The following is a 16,589-nucleotide window of genomic DNA, read 5'->3' as shown; positions in this document are numbered from 1 at the left end:
TCTTGCTTAGCTTAAAAGAAACAGCATCATCCTTTGCTCAAATTTGATACTATGGCAATTATTAGGGGTTTTGTTCACGTTAATCTAGTGTCATTATCCACTCAACACATGACACATGTATTGATTGGATAAATCAAGATCATTCATTCTGTCATTCAATCATGATGTATAGATGAGTGGTCATGATTCATCACTAAGTATACCTGGCATGTGTTAAGTGGATGAGAACACTATCTATATGGATAAAAACTACCAAACCATGATTAGATGTCCAAACTAAATAGCAACTATAAAATGCATTTAAGAGCAAAATGCATGGGCCCCTTTACCCTAATTACTTATCGAAAAATATTTGATCACTTTAACTATTATATCAAATGCATTATCAATTATTTATCTTTGGTTTAACAATAATATAAATAAAATACTATTTAATTATATACCTTCGTCATTTCAATAATTAACCCTATTCGTCTTAAAGGCTCAGTTATTTATGTTTCTAATCAAAATTATTTATGATTAGACTTTTTATTTGTTTATGAAAATAATAAAATAAAAATAATAAACAACAATATCATTGTGTTAGCTATTATGCTAGAAGCTCCATTGATGTGAGCAAATCTGTATATTGTATTATTTGATAGAAGTGTCTGGTACAACCTATTTATACAATGAGAATGCAAGAAGCGTGTTTCTAACTACCACGTTTTTATTCATATCTAATACTCCCCCTTAAGATGAGGAATGAATATTAATAATTCCCATCTTGAAGAGCAAAAAACGAAACTGAACAGGTAGGATAGGCTTAGTAAATAGGTCTGTGAGTTGTAACTTCGAGGAAACATGCCAAATCTTGATTATTCCAGCTTGAACCTTCTCACGAACCAAGTGGCAGTCAATCTCTATATGCTTAGTTCGTTCATGGAATACCGGGTTAGATGCAATGTGCACTGCTGCCTTATTATCACAGAATAGAGCAGCTGGTTCACGGAGTTGTACATGCAAATCCTTAAGAAGTGAAGACAGCCATATAATTTCACAAGTAGCATCGGCCATAGCCCTGTATTCAGCTTCCGCAGAAGACTTAGATATTGTCTGCTGTTTCTTCGATTTCCAAGAAATCAGTGATTCCCCAAGCAGAATGCAAAAGCCAGTGACTGACCTTCTTGTGTCGGGACATGAAGCCCAATCTGAATCTGAAAAACAACTCAACTTTAGATCAGATGATGACCCATAAAATAGTCCTTGGCCCACAGTACCTTTGATGTACTTAAGCACTGAATGTGCAGCCTGCATATGAGCAACTCTTGGCTTGGACACATATTGACTTAATTTGTTCACCGAGTAAGATAAATCCGGGCGTGTGATGGTGAGATATAGAAGTCTACCTATCACCCTTCGATACTCAGATGGATCAGCAAGTAATTCACTATCATCTTGATTAAGTTTTGATCCAAAGTCCATGGGAGTTGTGCGCGGCTTACACCCAAGTAATCCCGCATCATTGATTATTTGGAGAGCATAGTGTCTTTGACATATTGAGATACCTCGAGATGATCTTGCAACTTCAATTCCAAGAAAATATCTCAATTCCCCCAAATCTTTCAACTTAAATTGCTTATGTAAGAGGCTCTTCAAACTGGCAGCTTCATTGTGGTTATTAGTGGCAATGACAATGTCATCAACATACACTAATAAAGCCAGAAACACACTGTCATTGGCTCTAATAAACAAGGAACTGTCCGCAGTAGATTGAACAAAACCCATCTTGACCAATGTAGAAGAGAACTTTGCAAACCATTGCCTCGAAGCTTGCTTAAGTCCATACAACGATTTATGCAACTTACACGCTGCATTAGGTGGTAAAGACTCCCCCTGGCGTTGATAACCAGGAGGCAACGCCATATATACCTCTTCATCGAGGTCACCATGCAAAAAAGCGTTATTAACATCTAGTTGCATAAGGGACCATCCTTGGGCAGCTGCAAGGGCAAGGAGAGTTTTGACAGAAGATAACTTTGCAACAGGGGAAAATGTTTCAAAGTAATCAATACCCTCTTGTTGAGTGTATCCCTTGGCAACCAACCGAGCTTTATATCTCTCTAATGAACCATCAGCCCGAAACTTTGCTTTGTACACCCATTTACACCCAACAACGCGTTTATCAGGAGGTAATGGAACAATAGACCAAGTGCCATTGCTCTCTAAGGCTCGAAGTTCTTCATCCATAGCATTTTTCCACTCAGGTTGAACAACAGCTTGGGCAAAGGTTTGAGGCTCAACAATTGAAGAAACATTATTGACAAACATATGATATGAAGGGGATAACCTACTGGGATTAATAACTGAAGATAGGGGGTGAGCAGTAGAGGAAGGGATGTTAGGTGATTTAATGGCATAACATTGATAATCACGCAAATGAGCTGGTTGCACAGGAATGCGACGAGAACGAACGGCCTGGGGATGATTGAAAGGGACGTCTAAAGGAGAAGAGGAGTCAATATGAGTGGGCAAAACAGTGTCGGAAAACACGTCAAGATCAGCTGGATGTGAAGAATCATCTTTAAAGGGAAAAATGTTTTCATGAAAAATGACGTCTCTGGAAATGTAGATCTCATTGGTGTCCAAGTTAAGTAGTTTGTAGGCTTTGTAGCCTGGAGGATATCCAAGGAACACAGATTTGATTGCTCTTGGTGAAAATTTGGTTCGACCATGTAAAAGAGTGGAGCCAAAACAAAGACAACCAAACACTTTCATGTGTTGATAAGAAGGCTGCTTATGGTACAGCAATTCAAAAGGAGTTCTATGGGACAACAAGGTGGAAGGAGTTCTATTGATTAAGTAAACAGCTGTCAGTATGCAGTCACTCCAATATACGAGAGGAATACTTGATTGAAAGGCTAAGGCTCGAGCAACATTAAGTATATGTTGATGTTTTCTTTCCACAACAGAATTTTGTTGTGGCCTCTCAACACAAGAATGAAAAGCAAGAATGCCTTTAGATTTAAAAAAATCGGAAAAGTTCAATTCAGGGGCATTATCGGCACGAACTGATTTGATAGGCTGTCCAAATTGTGTAAAGATCATATTGCAGAATTCTGGAAAAATTGTTAGCACATCAGACTTAGCCTTTAACATGTATACCCAAGTGAAACGAGAATGATCATCCACAATCGTCAAAAAATACTTATAACCTTCAACACTTATCGGATGAAAAGGACCCCAAACATCAATGTGAAGTAAATGAAAAGAACTTTCTGAAAGAGAATTGTTGGAAGTAAAAGGTAACCTTTTTTGTTTAGAAAGATGACAAATAGAACAGTGATCCAAAGTGTCATTTACAGGGTGGAAGTGCAACTCATTGCCTATAACAGATAGTCTAGTGAATGAAGGGTGTCCCATACGATAATGCCAAAGTTCAGACTTATTAGCAGAAATAGTACAAATACTTGGAAGTTCAAGAACATAGAGATCTCCAATTCTTCTACCCGTCCCAATCATCTTGGCCGTCACGGACTCCTGGATCTGACAAAGATTGGAAGAAAAAGTGACTGAATATGACATTTTCTGGGTAAGTGCACTGATGGAAAGCAGATTGAAACGAAATTGAGGGACAAACAGCACATCACTCAAGATCAAACTCTGTGACAAAAATATGCTCCCAATACATGTGACAGGAACAGTAGAACCATCAGGTAAAGTGACGGTGGACTCAAATCGTCGATGTGAGTGAAACAGGGAGAAAGAGCAACAAATATGATGTGTGGCCCCTGTGTCAAGCACCCAACTAGAATTTGAAATGATATTAGAACTTAGAGATAATGAGTATATACCATGGAAGCATGAAACAGAGGGTTCATGTTGTGGAGAAGCCTGAGAAGATCCAGGTCCATGTTGAAGCTGAGAACTTAAGAGAGCAATGAGATGCTTGACCTGTTCTGAGCTAAATGGTGATTCAGCAGTAGAAGAACTCGCATGTGCCATAGCAATGCCTTCTTTATGTGGTTGCTGTTGTGGTTTATACTTTGGATGTGAAGGAGGATAACCATGCAACTTAAAACATTTATCAGCAGTATGCCCAGGCCACTGACAGTGGGAGCAAAATTTATCTACTTTACCACCTGCAGGCTTGTCATTTTTCACATATTTAGAAACCTTAACAGCAGCCACGTTAGGATATAAGACATTCAAATCTGGTGACAACTTGGAAATGTCATGGTGAATTGAGCGTTGCCGCACCTCTTGGATGACAATCGAAAATATTTTAGATATTGTGGAGTAGGATCCATCATCAATATTTGAGCTCGAATTTGAGCATAGGACTCATTTAGACCCATCAGAAACTGCATTACACATTCCTGATTTTGGTAACTCACCCATTCCTTCATCGATCCGCAGTGACAAACTGAGATTGGTTGAAAATCCTTCAATTCATCCAATAGTGTTTTAAGTCGAGTATAATAAGCACTCACATCCATTGATCCTTGATGTAAACCACCTAGCAGCTTCTTAATTTGAAAAATCCTTGGCGCATTACTTTGATGAAAACGATCTCTAAGATCGATCCAAATCTCATAGGCCGTAGGAATATACATCAAGCTATCACCTATTTCCTTCACAACAGAATTTAAAATCCAGGATATTACCATGCTATTACACCGTATCCATGCGCCATACAGCAAATATTCTGGAGGCGGCCGCGGAATGGTGCAATCGATAAATCCTAATTTGTTCTTTGCGGTAAGTGCCATAGTCATGGCTCTGCTCCAGGTGTTGTAATTTGCACCTGTAAGTGGATGTGAGACTAAATTCAGACCAGGATTATCTCCATTTGAAAGATAAAAGGGACTACTCGAATCTTCAAAGCTGATTCGACTGCTGGAGGCATGCGAAACCGAATTTTGATTTTGATTTGCCAGAGGTGGAGTTGGATTTCCTCTCGCCATGGAAAACAGAGAAATCTCAAAAAAAATCAGAGAAATCACGGAAATTGCGCGGAAAACTCATTCGTGCTCTGATACCATGTTAGCTATTATGCTAGAAGCTCCATTGATGTGAGCAAATCTGTATATTGTATTATTTGATAGAAGTGTCTGGTACAACCTATTTATACAATGAGAATGCAAGAAGCGTGTTTCTAACTACCACGTTTTTATTCATATCTAATACATTGCTTCCGTATCGACCTGATAGGATTTGTATACATCTGAGTTAGTACCATCCTAAGGGAAGATCATTCTCAATGATTGGACTCCAATTTAATTAAATATTAAATAATAATAGTTTTATTTTAAATTAAAAAAATACTCTAATTTCACGTTTTTTTAATAGTTTTTATTTTAAATTAAAAAATACTCTAATTTCACGTTTTTTTTAAAAAAAAAAACCCACTTACGTAACGATGATAGTTCATCTTGGCAAGATCGTACGTTGAGCTGTCTGTTGGCAAAACTTGAACATATGTTAAAAAATAAAATTTTTAAAAAATGTTTCTCTAAGAAAATCAAAATAAATTAACGAAACTATAAACTTGCCAAAATAAATGAAATTATTTTATTAAAAAAAAAAGGAAGAAAGAAAAACAAGTAAAGGTTAGATTAACGTTTTCAGTCGAGAGCTACTCGGAATAATTATGGACTTAAAAATTCCATTTGTCCCACTCATAACTATGCATTTATTGAGGGTTGTTTTTTCATTGTACATCGTCAAACATTAAAGGTCTCATTTGAGCATTAGGGTAAAAAAGAAAGAAGTCGCGAGAGTATGAATTTTTATGACTTTTCTTGTATTTTTCCTCGTAAAATTTTAGTTAAGAGAGTTCGAAAAAGAGTAAGACCACCTCGTATCGAAAATATCTTAAAGTTGATTTATTATTTTCAACTCATTGTATCTTTGAAAATTAAAGATTACTTTTCTCAACGCGCTTATTACAACAATTTTAGTTTGTCAATATAAAATACTCTATGATGCATGTTTTTACATAATTAAATTGTTGGAATTCATATTTTCATTTATCATAATTCATACATATGTGGTAGTTGGGTCGTATTTTAAATCTAAAAGTTAATATTATAAAATAAAATAGAGCACTATCGCATTTGGTTGGCTTCTGTCATATGTAGTACGACTCACATTTATGAAAATAGTTTTTTGTCACGGTGGATTTTGGTATAAATTAAAATATTTGGTTTCCGGCAATTTTTAAACCAAAAAATCTTTGTGTTATCGTCCCACGAGTCAATTCTGTGAGGCGAATATTATTCAGTCACAACTCCTGAAAACATACTTTTTATGTCAAAATTATTACTTTTCATTATAGATATATGTCAGGTCGACCGTAAAACTATCTGATAAAAGAATTGCTATTCTATAAAAAATAAAAAAAAAACAGCTGAAATTAAAATCTTCACTATAAACAATTGGAGAATCTCATAAAAAGTCCTATCATATATGACTCGATAAGGTCTTTTTAAGTTCTTTAATTGAAGAATCATATTTGAGCTAGACATTAGTCACACATAGTCAAGCTTCTAAACTAGCTGCCTTCACGTTATATGAGCCGAAATATCGCGAACTCGTGGGTAGTGTAAACGATATTATGATATAGATAAATTATATCGTGATAATTAAAGTAATTATATACGATTTTAATGGTAAATAAATCATAATATGTTTAGTTTGATTGATTATAATTAAGATTGATAATATGATTTAATGATAATCTTTATTTTACTAAACAAATATCAAATATAAAAAAACTGACAAGTGAATTTCCCACGTTTTTACACTTAAACTAAAAACATAGACTATGCATAATTGTAATAAATTAAATATTAATGAGGAGTATTTGATATTATCGATAATTAAGGTTTGACGTAGATGGAGATTAAGACCCGCAGAAAATTCTTAACGAGATACTATATTTTATACAAAGATTGTAATTATCAAATGTTCCACCCATTTCATCACAAATTGTACGATGGAAACTGACCAGCTGAAAAAATCGTCAATTTGCTGGATTTGTTCTATCAAATATATGATTTTGAACCCGGGTTGGTCCAACCCGTCCTGTTCGCATCCTTATGTTCACAGGCGGAGTTACATGTATAGATACCCGGGCTAGCTCAATTTTTTTTAAAAAATTTATATGTAAATTTTGTATAATTTTGGATTAACATGATATTAGTCGGGGTAGATCAATTTAAAATATTAAAAGATTGTAGATTTTAAAATTCTAGCCCAGACAGAGCTATATTCCTGGCTCCGCCACTGCTTATGTTCGTCCAACAAAACACAGTAAGGCTGCGTTTGGTTGGAGGATAAAATAAACTAATGATTAGTATGTAAATGATAAAGAAAATGATTGTCGTAGAAATGTAATATATAGTGTAAAATAATATTATGTTTGGTAAGATTTTTAAGTATATAATAATTTTGAATTTTTTGATGAAAGGACAAAATTGTCCTTTCTTCTTCTTCTTTTTTCCTTCTTCCACTCCGGCGGATGCGGTCCGACAGCGTCTGTGGTCTGGCAGCGGAGGTGGCGGCGACGGTCCTGCAACGTCGGCTGGTTCTCGGCGGCTGCCAGCGACGATCGGCCGACAGTCCCAGTGGTGGGGCCGGCAGCGGCGGTCGGTCGGCGGAGGCCCAGCAGTCGGTGGTCGGTGGACGGTCATGGCGGGAAGTGGTGGTGAATTTAGATATAGGAGAAGGGTAAAATTGGAAAAATATGAAATATTAAGAGTTGGATAAATAATCCTAAGAGTGAGGAGTGATTATTTTATCCCAGTTAATATAACCTAATCATTCGTAGGAGGGATTGACTTGATTAAATAAAAAACGTACAAAACATGAGATTAGGTGAGTTAAAAAACTATAAACCCACCTAATCCCATGAACCAAACACTGCCTAAGAGTTAAAATATTTGTGTTTTAATGATCATGTAATAATGTTTTAAAATTTTAAATCAAGTTTACAAGTTGTTCGAAAAATATAGATAAATAACCAATCTAACGCGTTGGAAAATAATACGCGTCCCCATTGAATTTTATCTCATCCCAGTCAATTCGAAACCAAACCAAAAACATAAAATCAGACTATAAATTTTTTTTTGTGCCCTTTAAATTGAATCATATGGAGATGGATAGGCGTGATGATAGTGAATGTGTGGGGGAGAATAGGAAGGCCTAAAAGCGCGCATGCGATAGCATCCCTTTATGAAATGGTGCGAAGTGCCTTGTTCAAGATGTGCATTCGACTTGTCCTCCTCAACGGTGTCGCTTTCTTGTTGTGTTGTGTGGGATAATAATGACTTCAATTTATGATCAACTCCAAGGTCTTTTACTCCATCACCCTTTATTCCAAGGCATCCATCGATTGACAAAAGTGCCACTGCCCACCACCCCAAACCCAAAGAAAAAGAAGAGAATTTTGATTGATTTTGAAACTATCCGATTCATATATATAAAACCAATAAATGAGGCAAAGTGACTCGGTGCTAACCCATTAATCAATTATTGTTTTCTATCAAAATCACTTGTTCCCATTTCGATGAAAATCGGACATCTGACGCTGACACTTTGAAGACTATGCCCACTAAGTCCTCAACCTCATTCGCATAAAGATTCAAAATTTTGGAAATTGAATGGTTGGAGGGAGGCATTACCTTATATCTTGTTTTTTTTTTTTATAAAAGATAGTTTTTCCTAGTATATTTAGTTGAGTTTTTTTTTAAGTTTGACTGATGTTATTTTGTTTACTACACCTATATTTTTTCCAGCCTATAGTATGATACCTTTGTCTCGCATTGGTTGAAGAGACTTATAATAGATTATTGTAATAACAACTTGAATTAACCATTTTCATAATTCATTGTTTTTGGAATTTAAAAAATGTGAAATGGGTTTTCGAAAAGAGAACGATATTTGGGTTCTCCAAACAATTTGTTTTAAGTTTGTGGGCCATCTGTAAATTTTCTTTGGCTTCCGTTTTACAAACAGAAATAAATGCAATTTTTAGTGATTGGGCTGAAAATGGAAACATGGGCTTTCGGCCCAAATATGTTGGGTCTAAGAATGATTTGCTCTCCTCCCTTGCTCCACCTCAAAACTCCCGGTAACCCGAACGAATTCTCACCTCCCCACTCTGCTGCGGTCAATCTGTGAAAACTTTACCCGGGTCGGGTATTTCTCCGGCCCGAAACTTCGTGGTCTCTACTCGAGTACTCTCGTTGGTACGTCAGATTTCTTCTTACGATTTAATGTTTAATGATGAAGATTTCAGTGTGGAGGTGGGACGTTTGCTGTATATTTTACCGGAGGAGACGCGGCGGAGGGTGGCCGTGTTAGGTGAGAAGGTGAGAGGGCCACCTTCATTAATGATTAGAAAATTGCAAATGGACTTTGTCAATTAAAGACAGCGTCAAATTTGGCAGAAGAAGAAATTGGTTCCTTTTGTTCATACGGGCAAATTTCATCTATAAATACGTGCATAATTCGTGTTGTAAAATGCATCCCAAAACAAACAAAGCAATTACAAAGCTTCGTAAATAAGAGAAGAAAAGGAGGGTTTTTTTTTTTCTGTTCTGTGAGTTATAGAAAATATTTTCTCGGTTATACTCGGGTTGGGAGTGTGAGATATTTAGTGTATTGTTGTATACACTTGTTGTAATATTTCTCCAGTTATAAAAGATCTGCAGTAGCTCCGTGAACGTAGCCTATCTTGGGTGAACCACGTAAATCTTTGTGTCCTTGTTGATTATTTTATTCCGCATTTTTGTGTACTATATTATCATCTTGATCGGCATCGCTTCGGGGGTGTAATTTTCCAACAACTGGTATCAGAGCCTTGTTGTGAAAATTCTTAAGAATTCTGAGTATGCTCTGTGGTTCAGCTTTGTCTGATCTTCCACATCAGAAAAGATTTTTTAGATTTTTTGCTAAAGCTAGAGAAGTGATGGGCGGAGATGATGGATTGGGACCGGGAATCAACAAGTTCGACGGAACAGATTTTTCGTTCTGGCGGTTACAGATAAGAGATTATCTGTACAGTAAGAAGCTGCATCAACCTCTATCAGGAAAGAAACCGGAAAAGATGGAGGATGATGATCCCTTGACCGACAGGTTTTAGGTGTCATACGATTGACCCTAACAAAGAACGTGGCGCATAAGTGGCGGATGCCAAAACCACGGAGGAGATGATGACCATTCTGTCAGACATGTACGAGAAGNCCCTTGACCGACAGGTTTTAGGTGTCATACGATTGACCCTAACAAAGAACGTGGCGCATAACGTGGCGGAGGCCAAAACCACGGAGGAGATGATGACCATTCTGTCAGACATGTACGAGAAGCCATCAGCAAACAACAAAGTACATCTCATGAAGAAGTTATTCAACTTGAAGATGGGAGAAGGTGCTTCGGTGGCAAAACACATAAATGAATTCAACACGATTGTCTCCCAGCTGACATCGGTGGACATCAAATTTGATGATGAGATTCGTGCACTTATTCTTCTGGCGTNCTGAAAAAGAACTGCAGATAAACGAAGAATAATGCCAATGCTGTCACCGAGGAAGTACATGATGCTCTGCTATTATCCATGGAAAGCCCTGTTGATTCTTGGGTTATGGACTCGGGAGCTTCGTTTCATACCACTGGTGATCGTGATGTATTTGATAATTACATCGCTGGCGATTACGGAAAAGTTTTTCTGGCTGATGGAAAACCCTTAGAAATTGTTGGCATGGGTGATGTACGGATGAAGATGTCAAATGGATCTGTCTGGAAAATCAACAAAGTCAGACATGTACCAAAATTGACACGCAATCTGATCTCGGTGGGAGAGCTCGATGATGAAGGCCACAATGTGACCTTCGGTGATGGTTCCTGGAAAGGAACAAAGGAGCCATGATTGTTGCTCGAGGAAAGAAAACTGGAACATTGTATATGACTTCCAGTTGCAGAGACACATTAGCAGTTGTGGATGCTGGAGCCAATTCAAGTCTATGGCATTATAGAATTGGACACATAAGTGAGAAGGGAATGAAGATGTTGGTGTCAAAAGGAAAGCTACCAGAATTAAAGACTGTTGAACACCAACTATGTGAAAGCTGTATCTTTGGAAAGCAGAAGAAGGTGAGCTTTTCAAAAGGCGGTAGAGAACCGAAAGCAGCAAAGTTGGAGCTGGTTCATACTGATGTATGGGGACCATCTCCTGTGACATCCCTTGGAGGCTCGAGATACTATGTCACATTCATTGACGATTCGAGTAGAAAAGTTTGGGTTTATTTTCTGAAAAATAAATCTGATGTTTACGAGACCTTTAAAAGGTGGAAAGCCATGGTGGAAAATGAGACCAACTTGAAGGTGAAGTGCTTACGGTCTGACAATGGTGGAGAATATGAAGATGATGAGTTCAAGAAATATTGTGCACAGAACGGGATCAAGATGGAGAAAACCATTCCTGGTACACCTCAACAGAATGGTGTAGCTGAAAGGATGAACAGGACCTTGAATGAACGCGCAAGGAGCATGAGATTGCATTCTGGATTGCCAAAATCATTCTGGGCTGATGCTGTTAACACTGCAGCATATCTGATCAACAGAGGACCTTCGGTACCACTGGACTACAAAATACCCGAAGAGGTTTGGAGCGGCAAAGAAGTAAACCTTTCTTTCTTGAAAGTGTTTGGATGTCTATCCTATGTTCATATTGATTCAGCAAGCAGAACAAAACTTGATCCGAAATCAAAGAAGTGCTTCTTTATTGGTTATGGAGATAATGAGTTTGGTTATCGTTTCTGGGATGACCAAAATCGGAAGATCATTCGGAGCAGGGATGTAATCTTTAATGAGAAACTTCTGTACAAGGACAAGTCAGACATTGGAGCTGGAGATGAATGTCCTGAAGTCGAGAAGACTGATGAAGTGCCATTGACAAACATTCCTGTGAATGAATCGAAAACCAGTAACCAGGAAGATGAAGAAGAAACTGCACAAGATGATGACCCACAAACTCCGGTGATTGAACTCAGGAGATCTTTGAGAACCATTAGACCACCTGATAGATACTCCCCTGCACTTCACTATATTTTGCTGACAGACAAAGGTGAACCGGAGACTTATGAAGAGGCAATGCAAAATGATGATTCAACCAAGTGGGAGTTGGCCATGGAAGATGAGATGGATTCACTGTCATCCAATCAGACGTGGGAGTTGACAGAACTTCCGCAAGGCAAAAAGGCGTTACATAACAAGTGGGTGTACCGGTTAAAAGAAGAGCATGATGGTAGCAAGCGGTACAAGGCAAGACTTGTTGTAAAAGGCTTCCAACAACGGGAAGGAATTGATTACACCGAGATTTTCTCTCCGGTGGTTAAATTAACCACTATCAGGACTGTACTTGGACTAGTGGCGAAGGAAGACTTACATTTGGAGCAGTTGGATGTAAAGACTGCGTTTCTTCACGGTGACCTAGATGAAGAAATTTATATGAAGCAGCCACAGGGCTTTGAAGTACGGGGAAAAGAGAGAATGGTGTGCAAACTTCAGAAGAGCTTGTACGGTCTCAAACAAGCTCCAAGACAGTGGTACAAGAAGTTTGATGGATTCATGAGTGAAAATGGATTCCTAAGGTGTCAAGCTGATCACTGCTGTTATGTGAAAAAGTTTGACGGTTCTTATATCATACTACTGCTATATGTAGATGATATGCTGATAGCTGGAGCTTGTCTGGAAGAAATTGATAAACTCAAGAAAGATTTATCAAAGGAATTTGCCATGAAGGATTTGGGTGCTGCAAAGCAAATCCTTGGAATGAGGATCTTCAGAGACCGGGTGAATGGATTCTTGAAGTTATCTCAAGAAGAGTACGTGAAAAAGGTGGTTAGCAGATTTAATATGGATGAAGCTAAATCTGTGAGTACTCCTTTGGCTAGTCATTTCAAACTAACCAAAGCACAATCACCATCGACGGAGCAGGAGCAGGCTTATATGAATAAGGTTCCTTATGCTTCTGCTGTCGGAAGCCTCATGTATGCAATGGTGTGCACAAGACCAGACATAGCACATGCAGTGGGAGTTGTGAGCAAGTTTATGAGTAATCCAGGAAAGCAACACTGGGAAGCAATTAAGTGGATTCTCAGGTATTTGAAAGGTACTGCTAGTTGTTCTTTATGCTTCAGGAGATCAAAATTTGGCTTACATGGTTTTGTCGATGCCAATATGGGTGGTGACCTAGATGGCAGGAAAAGTACTACTGGATATGTGTTCACATTAGGTGGTACAGTTGTAAGCTGGGTGTCTAAGCTGCAAAAGATTGTTGCGCTTTCGAATACTGAGGCTGAGTATGTTGCAGTTACAGAAGCTAGCAAGGAGATGATATGGTTGAAATCCTTTCTGGAGGAATTGGGTCAGAAGCTTGAAGATAGCACATTATACTGTGACAGTCAGAGCGCTATTCATTTAGCAAAAAATCCTGTTTATCATGCTAGGACAAAGCATATACAGGATAGGTACCATTTCATCAGATCAGTGCTGGAAGATGGAGTTTTGATGCTAGAGAAGATTCCTGGAAGTAAAAATCCAGCCGATATGCTCACGAAGACGGTAACCATGGACAAACTGAAGTTGTGTTCAACTTCATTCGGACTGCAAGTATGAAAAGGAAGATATGAGCTACTGCACTGATGATGTGAAAACATGATTGAAATCAAGTCTTCAAGTGGGAGAAATGTTAGGTGAGAAGGTGAGAGGGCCACCTTCATTAATGATTAGAAAATTGCACATGGACTTTGTCAATTAAAGACAGCGTCAAATTTGGCAGAAGAGGAAATTGGTTCCTTTTGTTCATACGGGCAAATTTCATCTATAAATACGTGCATAATTCGTGTTGTAAAATGCATCCCAAAACAAACAATGCAATTACAAAGCTTCGTAAATAAGAGAAGAAAAAGAGAGTTTTTTCTCTTGTGTGAGTTAGAGAAAATATTTTCTCGGTTATACTCGGGTTGGGAGTGTGAGATATTTAGTGTATTGTTGTATACACTTGTTGTAATATTTCTCCAGTTATAAAAGATCTGCAGTAGCTCCGTGGACGTAGCCTATCTTGGGTGAACCACGTAAATCTTTGTGTCCTTGTTGATTATTTTATTCCGCATTTTTGGGTACTATATTATCATCTTGATCGGCATCGCTTCGGGGGTGTAATTCTCCAACAGGCCGAGCATCCGGAACTCCAATTTCTGATCGAGGTTGTCATGGACTTGGGCCGGAAGCCATTGGCCAGGTTTCCCTCGGGATATTTCGTGTTGTCAAATCAACCGATAACTGCAGAGGATATTCAACGCCCAACTTCACAGGTAAGCTGATGTTTTTTCTTTTTTCCTGTTTTGGGTGAGAACTCTCATGTTATGTTTTTTTTCTTTTGGGTTTTCCGAGATTTTGATTGTTTGTTCTGGTCACCACTTGTCATTACTATATCGTGTGGAGTTGGCTTTGTTACGGGGGGCAGTTCCTTCCCTTGGTTTTTCTTCTTCATTTTCAGTTTTTACGCTGATTTCATTATTGATGATAAACTTTTATTTATTCTGGACATGTAGCTCAAGCAAGAGTGAAGAATTTTTTCCATACGCAACATATAGCGAAATATTACAATTTGCTAATGCTGATCTTACTTGTTACAGGTTGGAGATTTCGTAGTGGATAATCGAGCAGGCATCAGCAGAACCTTGCACCCGTATCATTAGAAATCGGAAAGGAGTGATAATTGGTTTAACTCGCCGAGTTGGTTGTGCAGTGTCCCGAAGTGCGAACTTATTGTGTGATTTGGTCAAAGACGGTGCTTCCTTGTTACTTATTGGGCCTCCAGGGATAACATTATTATGTGTTCATTGTTAGCTGCTTCATTCCCCATGCTAGTTTCATTGAGCATTAACAATACATGCATTGATTAAGAATCAGCGAAGGATACAGGAGTTATGATAATGGAGGTGACTTAGTTTTCAAAGAAAAATAGACGGATGAAAATTGGATTACAGTCCCTAGCAAGCCCTGTTAGTCCGCAATTGAAGATGGTTATTGTCACTTGAATTAACCATAAGTGATTAAGTTGGGCATGTTTTATTACCCTGAGTGATAGTGATTTCTGTTTTGGGCTGCCACATTACATGGGTTTTCGGGGATATCGAAGAGGAAGATTGATGCAAACATGGGAAACCAACCCCACGCTCAGTTGAAAATTGTTTAGGGCGAGCCAGCTACACAATTTTACCTGTTCAAGTACTAGCTTTCCATGTCAACTGTTCGCCCCTTCCCCTAATTTTTCTGCTCCTGGTCTAAATTTCCATAACTCATAAACTTCTCAATAAGTCAAGTTCATCTACATGATTGTTTTGTTTTTGAATATTCTGCAATATTGCAATTCTAGATCATGCAGTAAGTACCTTGCCTTGCAGGTTCTACATTCACCGATCTTTAACTTCTTTAGGCAAAATCTGTCCTCCATATCATTAAGGGCATCTATTGCTCATCTATCTATACACCAGAAATAAAAAACCATTTAAAGATATTGATTGTCCAATAATATTTAAAAGAATGGTTGTGGCCTGTTATCAATATTTATATTCATTCCTTTTTAGGTGGTGGGAAAGCAAAGGTCGGCATCCACATTAATATCCATACGAGGCTGAGGTTGCTTGAAATGCCGTGTGAATTATTAAAGATGCACTTTCGGAGACTTATTTTATTTCTTTAGTTATTTTGTGTATATTGTGAATCTGGGGTATTGTTATCATGTGAATACATAGATCGTAAACCTTCATTCGATTCGAAGCCGTTATTGATAGGCGCTCATTGTAAAATTTGTTTGATTTTGCATGCTGTTGCAATAGGTTTTCTTGTTTCAAAACGTGGTGAAGAGAGAAATTTAGTTGAGGTGTGTTGGGCTTGACGGCATAGTATATTTTGCGTTGCACAAATAGTATACAAACGAAAGAGAAATAGTAAATGCTTTAACGCATTAATTTGTTTTGCACTTAATAGTAAAAGTGCTAAAGCTTTTTAGAGCACTCATCTTTTGTATCTAAATAAATGACACGAGAGATTGATTGGTTTAATGGTATCATTAGTAACTTGGTCACTTGTGCTGTCATCCAATATTTTATGTTGTGGAACTAATGGGTATAATTATTTTTGTTCCTGTGTTGAACTGCTCACTTTTGACTCTTGGGATGCCAGGAATCTTTATACATAATCGTTATGATGTAGTGTTATTTTATATTTTTTTTGCCTTTTTATGTAAAGTCTCACTCTGAACTACTTGCCACCTGATTATTTGTTTGGCGGTCAAGCTATATTTTTGTGGCATCACGGGGCAAGTGTAAGTATTCAAGTCGAGGTGCAAGTAGAGCAGCTTTGAAAAGAAGGGTGTACCGCAACAACGATAAATTAGGAAATGCAGTATCCATATGATATTTGCAACAATTCAGAAGTCGCTTTCTGAAGTGTTTCGTTCCAATTGGTAGAACTGAAATTGGATGGTGTTCACCAATAGATCAAAAGTAATTGATGTGTGGATTAGTGGCCTTGGT

The 16,589-nt window shown here is 37.9% G+C and overlaps 1 long non-coding RNA gene across 1 annotated transcript; it reads left to right on the top strand.

Moving 5' to 3' along the window:
* The first annotated feature begins 9,017 nt into the window (after positions 1 to 9,017).
* LOC140987540 (uncharacterized) lies at positions 9,018 to 16,589 on the top strand. Its single transcript, XR_012177153.1, has 3 exons — positions 9,018 to 9,338; positions 14,220 to 14,360; positions 14,685 to 16,589. It is a non-coding gene; the product is annotated as an uncharacterized lncRNA (long non-coding RNA).

Source organism: Primulina huaijiensis, chromosome 11, assembly GCF_012295235.1.
Source record: "Primulina huaijiensis isolate GDHJ02 chromosome 11, ASM1229523v2, whole genome shotgun sequence".
In the NCBI taxonomy this organism is placed as follows: domain Eukaryota; kingdom Viridiplantae; phylum Streptophyta; class Magnoliopsida; order Lamiales; family Gesneriaceae; genus Primulina; species Primulina huaijiensis.
The sequence above is the reverse complement of the archived record's forward strand: the minus strand, read 5'-3'. Positions and strand labels throughout refer to the sequence as shown.